We start from the raw sequence: 14869 nt of genomic DNA, 5'->3' as shown, positions 1-14869 counted from the left end.
TATATATATATATATATATATATATATATATATATATATATATATATATATATATATATATATATATATATATATATATATATATATATATGCACATACATATATATATATATATATATATATATATATATATATATATATATATATATATATATATATGCACATACATATATATATATATATATATATATATATATATATATATATATATATATATATATATATATATATATATATATATATATGCACATACATATATATATATATATATATATATATATATATATATATATATATATATATATATATATATATATGCACATACATATATATATATATATATATATATATATATATATATATATATATATATATATATATATATATATATATATATATATATATATATATATATATATATATATATATATATATATATATATATATATATATATATATATATATATATATATATATATATATACATATATATATATATATATATATATGCACATACATACATATATATATATATATATATATGCACATACATACATATATATACATATATATATATATATATATATGCACATACATACATATATATATATATATATATATATATATATATATATATATATATATATATATGCACATACATATATATATATATATATATATATATATATATATATATATATATGCACATATATATATATATATATATATATATATATATATATATATATATATGCACATACATATATATATATGCACATACATATATATATATGCACATACATATATATATATATATATATATATATATATATATGCACATACATATATATATGCACATACATATATATATATATATATGCACATACATATATATATATATATATGCACATATATATATATATATATGCACATACATATATATATATATATGCACATACATATATATATATATATGCACATACATATATATATATATTGTTGCGGATTTCGCGCCCGCCGGCGTGCTGACGGCCACGTAACTCGAATCGCGGCACGTCGCCCACCGGACGGACAATCCAGTCGTGACCCTCTCGGACTAACGCCGGGAACCAGTCACGGGTGGACCTTTCGGTCTCACCGCGATCGAGCCAATCAGCCCCCGCGTGGGATAGGGTTGCTCGCCGAATTCGACCTACCTAAGTACCCACGCGGAGGGTAGACCGGGCGATCGCACCTCGCCGCAGGTCGACTTTGGACACGGGCCACTTAAGCGACCCGTTCCGTACTATCAGAATAACCGAGCGGTGTTATCGTCGACCTCGACGGTTCGATTAATTATCGGGCGTATTCAGCCCACTACCAACCCTTTACGTGAAGCAAGATGGGGATTCAATGGAGGAAAAGACGAAGCGAAGCGGGAGAACAGTTCAACAATAAAGCACATTTATTCTCGGCACACGGGAAGCACACAAATACAATTCCACCAAAAGCACACACAAAAAAGAAAACACAATTCCATTTACACAAAAAGCAAATATAAAAGTGAAAACACAGTGCAGAGCTAATACCGACTACCGAGCACACGGCAACAGTTATACAATTCTACTTCACAGACGGCGCCGACAACACATACCCAAAACCAAGGAAAAGAAATACCTCAAGAATGAGGCGGGCCTGAGGCCGAGACCGGGTCGCGCCTACCCGTCTGGTGATGAGACGCGGAGCGGCGATGGCGCCTCTCTCCGCGGGCCTCGCGGACAGTGTCAGGCAGGGGGTGGGAAAAGGGGCCCCCTTTGTCGCACTATCTCAGCGCGGGGGGGAAACAGGAGGGGGTTGCTGATGCTCGAGGTATAGAGGATCTTTATTATCCCTGGTGTGCGTCTCCACCTCGGCCAGGTCGCGCTGCCGGCCTCCCTCGGGCGTGCAGCTCCTGGCACCGACGCGAGCACCCCCTCGTCTGCCCTCGCCGCTGCCGCCTCTCCGCCTCTGGACTCTCCACCCTGGACTCTTCTTTGGGCTCCCCTCGTTCGACTCTCTTCAGCTTCTCCAGCTACTGCAGGCTTCGGGCTCCAGACTTCCACACTCTTCTCTGACTCTTTCTCCCTCCGACTCCTTCTCGTTCTGCTGACTGACGAACACCGTCCTTTTATCCCCCCCGTAGCTTCGCCTTTGACCCCCTCCCTTTGACCTTTCACCTCGCTCCCCATTGGCCCGAGAAAAAGTGGGCGTGAAGGCTTTTTGATCCACAAATTTGCATATATCGATCGTTCTGGAGGCGGGGCCAAATCGCCCCTCGCTCACCGATTGGACGGCAAAAAGTGGGCGTGTGTCGTTTTTGATCCGTTTTTGAAGCACAAAATCCGTGATTTTGTACACGCTGTTCAACGTGCGCCCTGCACGAGTCCAACACCGGTACCCACAGCGGGGCAAGAACGGTGGCGATGCTACGGTTGCGAGGTGTGACGTGAAGGTCGTGGCGGTTGTGGTGAAGCGGTGTTGTGGTTGGTGGTTGATGTTGTGGTTGTGGTGATGGCGATTGGTCCAAAATAAAGATAGTAAAAGAAAAACGGCTATCCTGAAGAGTCGCAGCTCGCATAAATGACATGTATTCCCACTAGACAACGGGTTCGGGCCTAACTACACATGCACTTACCGAGATACCTCACCTAAGGGACCTGAATGGTGGTTTGCGAATTTGGTAACCACAACACTACCCCCTCCCCTTTTTACAGACTCGTCCCGAGTCGTCAAATTTTCGTGTGCCATCATGTGTAGTTTTCCCCTAGTACATTTTACCTACGGATCCCTGAGTGCGACATTCATGGTATTCGTGTCCCCAAAATAAATAACCTGAGGGCTGCGTAACTATCTAAACAAACTCACTCACACGGACGACTTAAATAAAATTGCCGGCGCTAAGACATACATGCCGGGGGCGCACTCATATTTATAGTACATCTTAACCTTAACTTACAAATTTTACACTAAACCATGGCCCAGGATCATTGAACTCTGCAAAAAGAAAGCAGTTAGCAGGGAGCCAGGCTGCCCACATGCAGTCTCTGGCTCAAACGATGCAGGTGACAGGGAACGTGGCTGGCTGCTCACACGCAGTCCAAGGCCTTCCCTTTTGAACTGAACGCAGTGAACCACAACGGTGCATGGGCTGCACAAACGCAGTCTCTGTGCCAGCTCAAGTGGCACACGCAATGAGCGCAACGAATGGATGCATGAACACAAACACGGTGCACGGGTCGCCACTGCAGGCCCGTGTTGTAGCTGCCAACAGGGCAGTTCTCGCAGCTTGCAAACTGTTGCCTTGATCCTGGCGCACATGGAAATGAACAGGGGGGGCAAAGCAAAAATTGAACGGGGCTGGTGAACAGGGGCAGTGGGCATGGCATGGCAAAGGTGAGCAGGCAAACACAGCCCGCAGAAGAAGAACGTTGCAGGCAAACACAGCCGGCAGATGAACTGGCCGGCACAGGCCTCGAAGAAAAACAGCCAGCAGATGAACTGGCCGGTACAGGCCTTGCAGCACAACAACAACTGCCGATGAAGTTAGCCGGCCTCTGCCTTGCAGCAAAACACGGCCAGCCGATGAAGTTGGCCGGCCTCCGCCTTGAAGCAAAACACGGCCAGCCGATGAAGTTGGCCAGCCTTTGCCGTTCAGTGGAGGTTGGTGGAGGGAGTGCGGTGGTGCTGGCCACTTGGAAGGCGGGCTCGGACCTACCTACCTGTCTCCCTCCCAACCTATCGCCTTTGCCTGTCACTGTACATACCCACTCCCTTAATTTGTCAAACCTTTACTCTGACCCCGGGGTCCCTTGGGCGGGAGTCACTCCTCCCCCAATCACTCATCGCACCATGCATTCCCCATTCACTCCACACACACAGACCCGCTGGCCTCACTCACTCAACAAGTACTCACCTCACAACTCACCAACTCTTCAACACACTCACCGCTGAACTCTGCCATCCTTCTAACTACCTCCCCTAACTAACTCGTGCTCCCACGTCGTCCCTTAAACTACAGCACGTTCCTTTTAACACTACGTAGCTAAACTACGTCCCCTCTACACATTCACTGTCAGTCACGGTCTCTAAATAATCCCATTAATCCATTTCCCAACCTAAATCTCGCTATTATCCCTCTAACTAATCCATTCCACGGACTCCATGAGGACTTCCCCCTGCCCCATGAAGTCGGTCTAACTAAGCTAACCCTTCCCCCTAACTAGTTTCCATCCTGTGCCCCAGGTAAGGGGGTCTTTCACCCCTTGCCCAGGAATCCTGTGCACCCGAAAGTGAGGCTTGCTTTTTCTTTTTTCTTTTCCATGCGCAGCACCTGCGCGGCAACTCAGAGCTCGCGCACTTTGCACCTGCCCGTGACGTCATGCAGCTGCACGTGTTCCTCGTCCCTCCTTGGACGGTACCATCCGGCAGAGATACCCCTCCTGCCGGATTCCAACCACACGTGCAGCCATGACGTCACCGTGCGCATAAAAAAACACAAGCCCCACGTCTCGAGGGGTTCCCCACGCGAACACATGTGCTTTGCCCGTTGGAGCTTAACACACACGATCGCGTGGAGAACCCGTCCGGTCCAAATCCGTTTACCTGCCTAAACTTTGTCCGTCCGCGGGATCGGCAAATCCACCGCGTGCGTTTCCGGACCGGGACTTCACTCTCGCAAGCGAGCACGTGGTGGTCTCGTGCGTTGCACAGCACGAACCGCGTGCTCACTGCTGGGTGAACCCGGCACGGTCCCCGAAACAACTACAGCCGCTACCCGGCTTTCGTTCCTTTCATGTCGCCGTCGTCGCCATTCCACACACGCATACCTGCGTGTTACGACGCACACAGTCCACACCATTAAACTCACACCGGGAGACGCGGCTGCGTGCTCCCGCATGCCAACCGACATCTCCCTCTCATACCGCTCTCTCACACACACGGTCTCCCTTGCACACAGCGACCTTGCACACGGCCGTTCACTCACGCGTGCGGGGGCACTCACCCGCGGTGCCTCACTCGCACTCCGTGCCTCATCCACACACGCGGGGGCACTCACCCGCGGTGCCTCATCCACACACCGTCCCTCGCTCACACACGCGGGGGCACTCAACCGCGGTGCCTCATCCACACACGCGCGGGCACTCACCCGCGGTGCCTCACCCACACTCCGTGCCTCATCCACACACGGCGTGCTGGGAAGCACGTACTCCGGCACCATCGCCACCACACCACTCACACACGGGGTCGCTTCCACACACGGTGCCGCACTCACGCCTTGCACCACACACACAGGGACAACCACACTGGGGATTCGTGTCCCCACAAGGGTCTCCGGGGCCTCTATACCCCCCAAGCTCTCCGTGCACCCGTCCACAGCACCCGTCCCCTCAACCTCGCAAAGCACGACCGAACTCACCTGGTCGTGACTCACCTCAAGGGGGCATACTCCCTCCCCTCGTTCCTGGAGGAGGCCTTCCAGGTGCTCGCACTGGGTCTCCACACGCTCCGCGAGCTCACCCCCATTGTCCTCCACTACCTCCGTGTGTGTGTGCGCGTCACTTACCCCGTCCTCACCGTGCAGTCTCTCCTCTATTTTTTCTGTCTCCCGTGTCTCTATACATTTTCTCTCCTGGTTCCTTTTTTCTGTCTCTTCCTGGTTCCTTTTCCTTTCCCATCTGAGTCGTTCTTTCTCTCTGAGCCCCATTAGCTGTTCGTTCTCCCTCCGTTTTAGTTGTTCAATTTCACACATAGAGTTGTTGTTTTCTTTCCCACTGTTCCTCCTGCTCTTTGTTTTCCAATCTCATCGTTTCTTTCAATTGGCTCATTTCCTTCCTGCGTTTCATTCGTTGTTCTCTCACGACTCTTCCTCGTTTCCTCTCCTGTCCTTCCTTCTCCAGTTTCATGGTTTTCTTCATTTGGTTAATCTCCTGTTTGTGTTTCATTCGCTGTTCTTTGTCTATCTCGTACTCCAGCCTCAGCTTTTCTTCCAATTGGTCAACCTCAGATTCATGTTCTTTTTGTTTTCTATTCCATTGTTCCTCTCGTTCTTCCCTCTCCAATCTCGTTGTGTCCTTCAATCTCCTGATTTCTCCTTCCTGCTTCATTTCTTGCTCCTTTACTTTCTCCTCGTATTCAAACCTATTTTTTTCCTTTTGTCGTTCAGTTTCAAATTCATACTCTTTCAGTTTTCTATTCCACTGTCTTTCTTGTTCCTCCTTCTGCAATCTCGTCATTTCTTTCAACTGACTGATTTCTTTCTCCTGTCTCATTCGTTCTTCCTTCATTACTCTTTCTTGTTCCTCATTCTTTAGTCTGGCCTTCGCTTCCAGCTGTTCGATCTGTACAGTGTGGTTTCTTAAAGTTTCATTTTCCGTTCTCTTCCTTTCCTCTTTTAACACTCTCAGTTCGTTTTGTAATTCCCTCTCTTTGTTTTGGTGTTTCTGTAACTCAGAAGCTTTCTTTTCCAATTCCTTTCTCATCTCCGCACACTCAGACTTTGCTTTGGCTTCTAACTGTTCTTCCGGCTTGCGCTTGTGGTTTTCTACCTGTCTTCCTAGTTCCTCTGTCTCCGTTTTTCCCTCCAGTCCCAGCTTATCAACTCTCTTCGTCCTGTCTTGAAGTCTTTTCTCACACTCCACCGTTTCGACCTTCAATCCCTCCTCTGTCTCCTCCTGGCTTTCTTTTAATTGGTTTTTCGCTTCGAGTGCGTTTCCATCCATTTTTTTATTTTCCATTTGTTGCGTATTTCTCTTCATTTCGTTGTTCCTTTCTTTCATTCCGTCAATTATGCTCTGCACGAGTTCCATAACGTGCTGTATTGTCACCTGCCCTGGCCACTCCCACTGACTACATTTAGTGGTGGAGTTATAATAAAAACCGACCAGATGAACGGCATCGATGCCTTTCCCAACCTTCTGGTACGGGTTTCTCTTGCACGGTGATCTCGTCCTGAGCCATGGATTCTACATTACTATTACACATACCTAATCCACCCGGCACCCGCTCGCCTTGAGACGCCATCTTGCTTCTCGTGAAGGGTTAATTTAGCTCGCTCGTAATTTGGAGGGAATCGGGGGTCGCTCCTCTCACCCCTGGACCGATTCCCGTGAATTTAGCCGGAGACAGGAGAGCCCGTTTTCCTGTTCTCCGATACCAGTGCCGCGAGGAGGGCGATGGATTTGTATCGCACGACCTGACACCAGTGTTACGGATTCCGCGCCCGCCGGCGTGCTGACGGCCACGTAACTCGAATCGCGGCACGTCGCCCACCGGACGGACAATCCAGTCGTGACCCTCTCGGACTAACGCCGGGAACCAGTCACGGGTGGACCTTTCGGTCTCACCGCGATCGAGCCAATCGGCCCCCGCGTGGGATAGGGTTGCTCGCCAAATTCGACCTACCTAAGTACCCACGCGGAGGGTAGACCGGGCGATCGCACCTCGCCGCAGGTCGACTTCGGACACGGGCCACTTAAGCGACCCGTTCCGTACTATCAGAATAACCGAGCGGTGTTATCGTCGACCTCGACGGTTCGATTAATTATCGGGCGTATTCAGCCCACTACCAACCCTTTACGTGAAGCAAGATGAGGATTCAATGGGAGAAATGACGAAGCGAAGCGGGAAACAGTTCAACACAAAGCACATTTATTCGCGGCACACGGGAAGCACACATATTCAATTCCACCAAATGCACACAGAAAAGAAAAACACAATTCAATTTACACAAAAAGCAAATATAAAAGCGAAAACACAATGCAGAGCTAATACCGACTACCGAGCACACGGCAACACTTATACAATTCTACTTCACAGACGGCGCCGACAACACATACCCAAAACCAAGGAAAAGAAATACCCTCAAGGATGAGGCGGGCCTGAGGCCGAGACCGGGTCACGCCTACCCGTCTGGTGATGAGACGCGGAGCGGCGATGGCGCCTCAACTCCGCGGGCCTCGCGGACAGCGTCTGGTAGGGGGTGGGAAAGGGGCCCCCTTGGTCGCACTATCTCAGCGCGGGGGGAAACAGGAGGGGGTTGCTGATGCTCGGGGTATGGAGGATCTTTATTATCCCGCGACGAGCGTCTCCACCTCGGCCAGGTCACGCTGTCGGCCTCCCTCGGGTGCAGCTCCCTGCACGACGCGAGCACCCCCTCGTCTGGTGTCGCCGCCTTTCCACAGCTCCGTCCCCTCTGTTCTGACTCCAACGCACACGACGAGCAGCTCCACCGCCCGCGAAGTCTTGACTCTCTGTTTCCGACTCTCCTACTCTCCGCCTCTCCACTCCCCGACTCTCGACTCTCCTGGACTGACGAACACGGTCCTTTTATCCGCCCCGTAACTTCGCCCTCTCATCTTTGACCCCCTCCCTTCGACCTTTCACCTCGCTCCCCATTGGCCCGAGAAAAAGTGGGCGTGAAGGCTTTTTGATCCATAAATTTGCATATATCGATCGCCCTGGGGGCGGGGCCAATTCGCCCCTCGCTCACCGATTGGACGGCAAAAAGTGGGCGTGTGTCGTTTTTGATCCGTTTTTGAAGCACAAAATTCGTGATTTTGTACACGCTGTTCGGCGCGCGCCCTGCACGAGTCCAACACCGGTACCCACAGGCGGCGCAAGAACGGTGGCGATGCGACGGCTGCGAGGTGTGACATGAAGGTCGTGGCGGTTGTGGTGAAGCGGCGTTGTGGTTGGTGGTTGATGTTGTGGTTGTGGTGGTAATCATGGCGGTTGGTCCAAAATAAAGATAGTAAAAGAAAAACGGCTATCCTGAAGAGTCGCAGCACGCATAAATGACATGTATTCCCACTAGACAACGGGTTTGGGCCTAACTACACATGTACTTACCGAGATACCTCACCTAAGGGACCTGAATGGTGGTTTGCGAATTTGGTAACCACAACAATATATATATATATATATATATATATATATATGCACATACATATACATACATATATATATATGCACATACATATATATATATATATATATATATATATATATATATATATATATATATATATATATATATATATATATGCACATACATATATATATATATATATATATATATATATATATATATATATATGCACATACATATATATATATATATATATATATATATATATATATATATGCACATACATATATATATATATATATATATATATATATATATATATATATATATATATATATATATATATTGTTGTGGTTACCAAATTCGCAAACCACAATTCAGGTCCCTTAGGTGAGGTATCTCGGTAAGTACATGTGTAGTTAGGCCCAAACCCGTTGTCTAGTGGGAATACATGTCATTCATGCGTGCTGCGACTCTTCAGGATAGCCGTTTTTCTTTTGCTATCTTTATTTTGGACCAACCGCCATGATTACCACCACAACCACAACATCAACCACCAACCACAACGCCGCTTCACCACAACCGCCACGACCTTCACGTCACACCTCGCAACCGTCGCATCGCCACCGTTCTTGCGCCGCCTGTGGGTACCGGTGTTGGACTCGTGCAGGGCGCGCGCCGAACAGCGTGTACAAAATCACGGATTTTGTGCTTCAAAAACGGATCAAAAACGACACACGCCCACTTTTTGCCGTCCAATCGGTGAGCGAGGGGCGAATTGGCCCCGCCCCCAGGGCGTTGGAGGGCGATCGATATATGCAAATTTATGGATCAAAAAGCATTCACGCCCACTTTTTCTCGGGCCAATGGGGAGCGAGGTGAAAGGTCGAAGGGAGGGGGTCAAAGATGAGAGAGCGAAGCCACGGGGCTTATATAAGCGACCGCGTTCGTCAGTCAATGAAGAGTTAAGACTTCGCAGTCGGTGGAGTTGGGAAGAAGAAGCAAGAAGGAGTTGGTCGTCGTCGTGTGCGTTCGAGTCGGAGCGAAGGGGACAGAGCTGTGGAGAGGCGGCGAGGGCAGACGAGGGGGTGCTCGCGTCGTGCCGGGAGCTGCACACCAGGGAGGCCGACGGCGCGACCTGGTCGAGGTGGAGACGCTCGTCGCGGGACTCGAGGCAGAGTAGAAATCCTCCTTTCCCCCGAGCATCAGCAACCCCCTCCTGTTTCCCCCCGTGCTGAGATAGTGCGACCAAGGGGGCCCCTTTCCCACCCCCTACCAGACACTGCCCGCGAGGCCCGCGGAGTTGAGGCACCATCGCCGCTCCGCGTCTCATCACCAGACGGGTAGGCCCGACCCGGTCTCGGCCTCAGGCCCGCCTCATCCTTGAGGGTTCTCTTTTCTTTTGTTTTTGGGAATGTGTGTTGTCGGCGCCGTCTGTGAAGTAAAATTGTATAAGTGTTGCCGTGTGCTCGCGTCATCGGTATTCGATCTGCATTGTCGCATTTGCTTTTTGTGTAAAATTGCATTGTGTTTCTTTCCTTTTCTATGTGCTTTTGGTGGAATTGAATATGTGTGCTTTCCGTTCATCGCGAATAAATGTGCTTTGTGTTGAACTGTTTCCCGCTTCGCTTCGTCATTTCTTTCATTGAATCCTCATCTTGCTTCACGTAAAGGGTTGGTAGTGGGCTGAATACGCCCGATAATTAATCGAACCGTCGAGGCCGACGATAACACCGCTCGGTTATCCCGATAGTACGGAACGGGTCGCTTAAGTGGCCCGTGTCCGAAGTCGACCTGCGGCGAGGTGCGATCGCCCGGTCTACCCTCCGTGTGGGTACTTAGGTAGGTCGAATTTGGCGAGCAACCCTATCCCACGCGGGGGATGATTGGCTCGATCGCAGTGAGACCGAAAGGTCCACCCGTGACTGGTTCCCGGCGTTAGTCCGAGAGGGTCACGACTGGATTGTCCGTCCGGTGGGCGACGTGCCGCGATTCGAGTTACGTGGCCGTCAGCACGCCGGCGGGCGCGAATCCGTAACACTGGTGTCAGGTCGTGCGATACAAATCCATCGCCCTCCTCGCGGCACTGGTATCGGAGAACAGGAAAACGGGCTCTCCTGTCTCCAGCTAAATTCACGGGAATCGGTCCAGGGGTGAGAGAAGCGACCCCCGATTCCCTCCAAATTACGAGCGAGCTAAATTAACCCTTTAAGAGAAGCAAGATGGCGTCTCTCAAGGCGAGCGGGAGCCGGGGGTATTAGAAATGGATGTAGAATGTGTAGAATCCATGGCTCAGGATGGAATCCCCGAGCAGGAAATGTTGATTGTGCAGGAACACGGACTCGCCCAACTGAACCCAGAGCCCGAAATAGGTGCGGCAGCGGCCGCGGTGTATGACACCTCCCCTTCCCCCCTCCACCAAAACCCTTCCCCAACCCCTGCCGAAACGGCTCACCCAAGCGCACCCGACATGGCCCAGCTATACGCCATGCTGGCGGCAATGAACAAGCAAATGGAAACGAATGCGCATGAATTTATAAACGAAATGAAAGGCATGAACAAGAAAAGGAAGGAAGAAACGAAAAAGCTGCGGGGTGAGACGCAGAACATGGGCCGATGCCTGCAGGCGGGCATGAAGGCCGTGACCAGGGAGCTGGGAATGGCGACTCCACGTGTGGGAGCAAACGAGCTGGAAGGGGGTGTAACGGCTGACAGGCCCGCGGTGGAGGCGGGTAAGGAAAAAGTAATTCGGGAGACAAGAGACGAGGTGAAAGTAATTGGGAGGGAGAGAAAAGAGCAATTAATACGGAAAGCAAAGAGGAGGTACGCAGAGATCGTGAAAGAGCAAGGAGTGAGAAACAGGGAAGGACGGGAGCGACTGAAGGAGAAAGCAAGGTTGACCTACATAAAGATAAGGGAAAGACGCCAGAAAGAAGCGGAGACTAATAGACAGGAGGGGACAACAGAAACTTATAAATGTATAGAGACACGGGAGACAAAAAAAAATAGAGGAGAGACTGCATGATAATGACAAGGTAAGTGACGCACACACACACACGGAGGTAGTGGAGGATAATGGGGGTGAGCTCGCGGAGCGTGTAGGGACCCAGTGCGAGCACCTGGATGGCCTCCTCCAGGAACGAGGGGAGGGAGTATGCCCCCTTGAGGCGAGTCACGACCAGGTGAGTTCGGTCGTGCTTTGCGAGGTTGAGGGGACGGGTGCTGTGGACAGGTGCACGGAGAGCTTGGGGGGTATAGAGGCCCCGGAGACCCTTGTGGGGACACGAATCCACAGTGTGGTTGTCCCTGTGTGTGTGGTGCAAGGCGTGAGTGCGGCACCGTGTGTGGAAGCGACCCCGTGTGTGAGTGGTGTGGTGGCGATTGTGCCGGTGTACGTGCTTCCCAGCACGCCGTGTGTAAAAGGGGCACCGCAAGTGAGTGAGGCACCGCGGGTGAGTGCCCCCGCGTGTGTGAGTGAGGCACGGTGTGTGAGTGAGGCACCGTGTGAGTGAGGCACGGTGTGTGGATGAGGAACCGCGAGTGAATGGAGCACCACGTGTGAGTGGTATGGGTTATGCAAGGGAGACCGTGTGTGTGAGAGAGCGGTATGTGAGGGAGATGTCGGTTGGCATGCGGGAGCACGCAGCCGCGTCTCCCGGTGTGAATGTAATGGTGTGGAGTGTGAGCGTCGTAACACGCAGGTGTGCGTGGGTCGAATGGCGACGACGAGTGCGACAGAGGAAAGAAAGCCGAGTAGCGGCTGTAGTTGTTTCGGGGACCGTGCCGGGTTCACCCAGCAGTGAGCACGCGGTCCGTGCTGTGCAACGCACGAGACCACCACGTGCTCGCTTGCGAGAGTGAAGTCCCGGTCCGGAAACGTACGCGGTGGATTTGCCGATCCCGCGGACGGACAAAGTTTAGGCAGGTAAATGGATTTGGACCGGACGGGTTCTCCACGCGATCGTGTGTGTTAAGCTCCAACGGGCAAAGCACATGTGTTCGCGTGGGGAACCCCTCGAGACGTGGGGCTTGTGTTTTTTTTATGCGCACGGTGACGTCATGGCTGCACGTGGGGTTGGAATCCGGCAGGAGGGGTATCCCTGCCGGATGGGACCGTCCAAGGAGGGACGAGGAACACGTGCAGCTGCATGACGTCACGGGCAGGTGCAAAGTGCGCGAGTTGCCGCGCATGTGCTGCGCATGAAAAAAAAAAAAAGCAAGCCTCACTTTCGGGTGCACAGGATTCCTGGGCAAGGGGTGGAAGACCCCCTTGACCTGGGCACAGGATGGAAACTAGTTAGGGGGAAGGGTTAGCTTAGTTAGACCGACTTCATGGGGCAGGGGAAAGTCCTCATGGAGTCCGTGGAATGGATTAGTTAGAGGGATTTAGTGAGCTTTAGGTTGGGAAATAAAATGACATTTGAGAACAGTGACAGACAGTGAATGTGTAGAGGGGACGTAGCTTAGCTACGTAGTGTTAAAAGGAACGTGCTGTAGTTTAAGGGACGACGTGGGAGCACGAGTTAGTTAGGGGATGTAGTTAGGAGGATGGCAGAGTTCAGCGGTGTGTGTGTTGAAGAGTTGGTGAGTTGTGAGGTGAGTACTTGGTGAGTGAGTGAGGCCAGCGGGTCTGTGTGAGTGGAGCGAATGGGGAATGCATGGTGCGATGAGTGATTGGGGGGAGGAGTGACTCCCGCCCAAGGGACCCCGGGGTCAGAGTAAAGTGAGTTAGCTGGGTTAGTCAAATTAACAAAAATGGAGGTCGTTTGCTGTTGGTGGGAATGTAGGCTTGAAACCCATTTGGAGGGGTGCAGGAGCCCTGTTGACGGGCTTGGGAGCGTGGCTGCGAAAGGTGAGTATCGCTGAGTGGGTACCCCGGGCACCAGGCTAGTCGGCCGTGGTAGGCCAAGGGCCCATGGGGGGCCGGGATAGCGTAGTGGGCACGGGTGCGTCTGCTTGGTGCGGAGGCCCGGGGCGCCGTTAGCCGCGTGGGCAGTGTTGTGGGCAAGGGTGACCCTCGGAAAGGGGCCTGGGAAGCCAGCCTGCCACGTGTGCGTTTCAGGGGAGGTGCCATGGGGGGCACTCCCCGGTGTTAGGGAGCTGGTAGGCTCGGAGGCAGTGTAGTGCCCGGGGGTGCCATAGCGGGAGATTCGGCAGAGGGTCGTGCCTGCCAAAGGGAGCCACGTGTCCCAGCCAGGAGACCGTGTGAGGGCACGGAGAGAAAATTGGGGGGCGAGGCCCGAAATTGTGAGGACACCAACACAGGCGACGGGAATCTGGGTTGTTAGAACCAATAGTTTAAGCGAGAGGCGCTTGTTGCAAGCCCCGGGGTAGATTAGGAGATGTACCCCTCCGCACCATCCATCCCCTCGCTCTCGTTGTGGGCCGCTGGACCCACTTTGGTTATAGATCGCTGAACTCTGGGGAGGCCATTCTGAGGCTTGAGTTGGGCCTCGACACAGGACGCTAGCTCTCTCTTATTCCCCTCCGGGAAGGGAACGTAGGGGTTGGGAGTAGGCCAGGTGACAGGATAGGTTAGCCGAACAAGGACGATAAAGGGGGTTAGGGGACGATTTATAGTGGGGAAGTAAAAAAGGAAATTAAAAAAATAATAATAATAATAATAATAAAAAAATAAGTTGGGGCTAAATTGGGGTTTGACAAATTAAGGGAGTGGGTATGTACAGTGACAGGCAAAGGCGATAGGTTGGGAGGGAGACAGGTAGGTAGGTCCGAGCCCGCCTTCCGAGTGGCCAGCACCACCGCACTCCCTCCACCAACCTCCACTGAACGGCAAAGGCTGGCCAACTTCATCGGCTGGCCGTGTTTTGCTTCAAGGCCTGTGCCGGCCACTTCATCTGCTGGCTGTTTTTCTTCAAGGCCTGTGCCGGCCAGTTCATCTGCCGGCTGTGTTTGCCTGCAGCGGCCTTCTTCTGCGGGCTGTGTTTGCCTGATCACCTTTGCCATGCCATGCCCACTGCCCAT

The 14869-nt window shown here is 50.9% G+C and overlaps 2 protein-coding genes across 7 annotated transcripts in view; one reads left to right on the top strand and one right to left on the bottom strand.

Annotated features, from left to right (window-relative positions):
- LOC147021942 (phospholipid-transporting ATPase ABCA3-like) overlaps positions 1–14869 on the bottom strand; it is a 197600-nt gene that overhangs the window by 58385 nt on the left and 124346 nt on the right. The window lies entirely within an intron of this gene.
- Positions 1–14869, top strand: part of LOC147021943 (uncharacterized) — a 250567-nt gene that overhangs the window by 165000 nt on the left and 70698 nt on the right. The gene's annotated exons all lie outside the window — the stretch shown is intronic.

The sequence above is a fragment of the Eptatretus burgeri genome, chromosome 8 (genome assembly GCF_056783735.1).
Source record: "Eptatretus burgeri isolate ZD-2024b chromosome 8, Ebu_testis_v1, whole genome shotgun sequence".
Classification (NCBI taxonomy): Eukaryota; Metazoa; Chordata; class Myxini; order Myxiniformes; family Myxinidae; genus Eptatretus; species Eptatretus burgeri.
The sequence above is the reverse complement of the archived record's forward strand: the minus strand, read 5'-3'. Positions and strand labels throughout refer to the sequence as shown.